Below are 3,175 nucleotides of genomic sequence, written 5' to 3'. Positions count from 1 at the left end.
TCCTCTATTATATATTAGGATTTGGTACTTACTGCTTAGTTTAAAAGTAAAAATCAGGCGTAAAATAAGTTTATGATTTACTGTATGAAATCCACTTCTCAACTTCCACAGTTCTGGGAGATAATCGGCGATGAGCATGGCATTCAGCCAGATGGGCATATGCACGAGAGACCCCAGAGTTGCAAAAAGTACAACTTGAACGGGTGAACGTGTACTTCGACAAGGGAACAAAAGGAAAGTGAGTGAGTTTTATTTATCATGCAGTAAGGTTTTCATTTGATTTATATTTTCTTCCAACTTTGGGGTAAAAATGATACTGTTCTTGGTAAAATGAAAGAGGAAGATAGTAGATTATGCAGTTTTTTTACACTGAGCAGTACTTAATATAAAATCGTAACTGATTATTGGAGATATTAGCTCAGCTCAGAGTTTTTAATATCACTACAAAAATAAGGAAAATTATTGAAGTACTGATACGTGTTCAAGAAAATGTCTTTCAGACATGAAGGAGTCATATTTTCATCATTTTTTAAATGGTTAATGGTAAAGCAAATAGATGCTAGACATCAAAGGTCATACAGCACTATGGTAATGTATTTTGGCAAAGAGGGTAAAAAATGAGTTAACGATTAGGGGAAGTGGACAGAAGAAGGGGATGAAGAAGAGAATGAAAAGGAAAGGGGAGAAGAAATGACCCTGCAAAATTAAATGAGTTGAGGGCCGAGATCCAAGGTAGGCGTGATCCCCTACATTGGGCCTCGGACCTCGTCTCCTAAGCACCTCCACAATAACAATGAGCAAGAGATTAGGGGGTCATTTTTAAACATCTTTATTTCTTTACAGGTATATTCCTCGTTCTGTATTGGTGGTCTTTGAACCTGGTACAAGCAGAGAGTGACAAGGTTCCTCCTCCTTTTTTTTGTTTTTTTTTGGGGGGGATCTCATAGATCATTACTTTTCTAGAATAGTTTGCTTAATGTCTTTGATATTTAATAATTGCAATTTGAATGTCTGCAAGGCTTCCAGATGGCTCACTCCCTTGAGAGAGGTACTGGATCAGGCCTTGGTATGCTGTGAATGAGGAATATCCACTATATCTGTCATGCTGTCCTCCAAGGTTTGTGCTAAAAAAATGTCATTATTCAGTTAATTTTCGAAAAGGCTGTACATTTTAGATTATAACCAGGCTTCATTATTCAATTAATATTGGATAAGGCAATGCATTTTTGTCTACACCACTTTTGGATGATTAACCTTTGCAGTCTCACTAGTTTTATCATTTATGGGCTTTCACTGAAAACAACTTTAAGAAGCTGAATGTGAACATTAAACTAAAAATTACTTTAATAAAGATTTAAGTTCTTGTTACTTTTGGTATTGCTTGATTTAGACTTATTTGACTTCCTAGGTTTGGTAGCGAATCCACAAGGTTTATTGAGAAGTTTTTTCTTTCTTTTGTTTATCACTAATTTTATAGTTTTCTTATGTCAATGGCTGTCATAAATACTGTAATATAGTCTTTGATTATGACCACCTGCAACACAAAGATTAAATGGCAAAATTTTAGGCAAATAATCCTTCATACTTATATATCACATGTTATTGTTTGTTTTGTGATGCTATTTTTACATATCTGATATTTCCAGTTTCAGACACTGTTGTGGAACCATATAATGCAACTCCTTCAACACATCAACTATTGGAAACTGAGATGAAACTTTCTGTATAGATAATAAAGCTCTTTATGATATTTACTTCAGGACCCTGAAACTTCAAAATCCAAGTTATGGTGACCTAAACCACTTGGTTTCCCTTTGTATGACTGGGTTTACTACTTGTCTCTGTTTCCCTTGCTAGCTCAATGCTGACCTTTGAAAGATTGCAGTAAACATGGTGCCCTACCCCTGTTTTCATTATTTCATGCCAGGATTCATTCCTCTCACTCCACGGGGTTCACAAAGCTACAGAGCTCTTATAGTGCCTGAGCTGACCCTGCAGATGTTTGATGCCAAGAATATGATGGCAGCTTGTGATCCCAGATATGGACAGTACTTTACTGTTGCCTCCATCTTCAGAGGCAGGGTGTCCATGAAGGAAATAGATGAATATACAAAACAAGAACTCATCATTCTTTGTTGAGTGAATTCCCCACAATGTAAAGACAGCAGTATGTGATATAGCCCCTCATGGCCTCAAGATGTCAGCTACCTTCATTGGAAACACAACTGCTATTCTGGACCTGTTCAGGCTGGTTTGTGAACTATTTTAGGCAATGTTCAAGAGGAGAGCTTTCCTCTACTGGTACACTACTGAGGATATGGACGAAATGGAGTTCACTGAGGCAGAACCCAACATGGCAGATTTAATTGCTGAGAACCAGCAATGCCAAGAAGCAACTGCTGAAGAAGATTCTTTTGGTGAAGACCAATATGAAGAACATGCATAATATGTTGCTTGGGCTGCCCTAGGGAGTTCTATATTTATAGCTCATTACTACCCTTTATGTGTATTTTATTCACAATAAAGTAACAACTTAATTTGTCTTTTATATTATGCATTTGTTACAAAATCAGTCCCTTGGGTCATAAATGTCATATTTCCATATATACTTTAAAAATTGGTTTCCAGTTGAAACAAATTAAAGAAACTGCTTTTGTTCAAAACAACTTCCATTAGTGTTTTGGGTGTAAATGAAATTTGTAAGAGGCATAATATAAGATTTTATTTGCATGCTTATAAGATAACAACTTACATTTATCAACAATAACAATGAGTGTGATGACTGCATCAACATGAACCATTTTTGCATGATATGAATCAAGGAAAATGCTTTTGAGTAAAAAAGCATAATTATTCATGATGTCTTAAATACTTCATGCATCTGCAAAAATTTCTTGTCCATAGGAGGATGCAGACATCTTTTAACAAACCATAACCTGCTATCAATAGAATATTTGAATCTCTTATAAATCAAAGTGAATTATTATAATTTTGTCTTACTTATTCATCAAGAATGCAACAGTATGATGTTGTTGTTTTTTTGCAACAGTTCCTCACATCCTTTCATTATGCAGAGAAAATTCTTTAACAACTGGCAAATAAAAATTTAGAAAAATATCCAGTTTATCATTAATATACAATTGCATCTTACAAAACAGTCACATGTTTACAAAGG

The 3,175-nt window shown here is 35.1% G+C and overlaps 1 pseudogene; it reads left to right on the top strand.

Annotated features, from left to right (window-relative positions):
* Window positions 1-2,446, top strand: part of LOC125045945 — a 9,816-nt pseudogene extending 7,370 nt beyond the window's left edge.
* The last annotated feature ends 729 nt before the right edge of the window (window positions 2,447-3,175 follow it).

The sequence above is a fragment of the Penaeus chinensis genome, chromosome 38, assembly GCF_019202785.1.
Source record: "Penaeus chinensis breed Huanghai No. 1 chromosome 38, ASM1920278v2, whole genome shotgun sequence".
In the NCBI taxonomy this organism is placed as follows: domain Eukaryota; kingdom Metazoa; phylum Arthropoda; class Malacostraca; order Decapoda; family Penaeidae; genus Penaeus; species Penaeus chinensis.
Note: the sequence above shows the minus strand (reverse complement) of the source record. Positions and strands in the feature narration are given on the sequence as shown.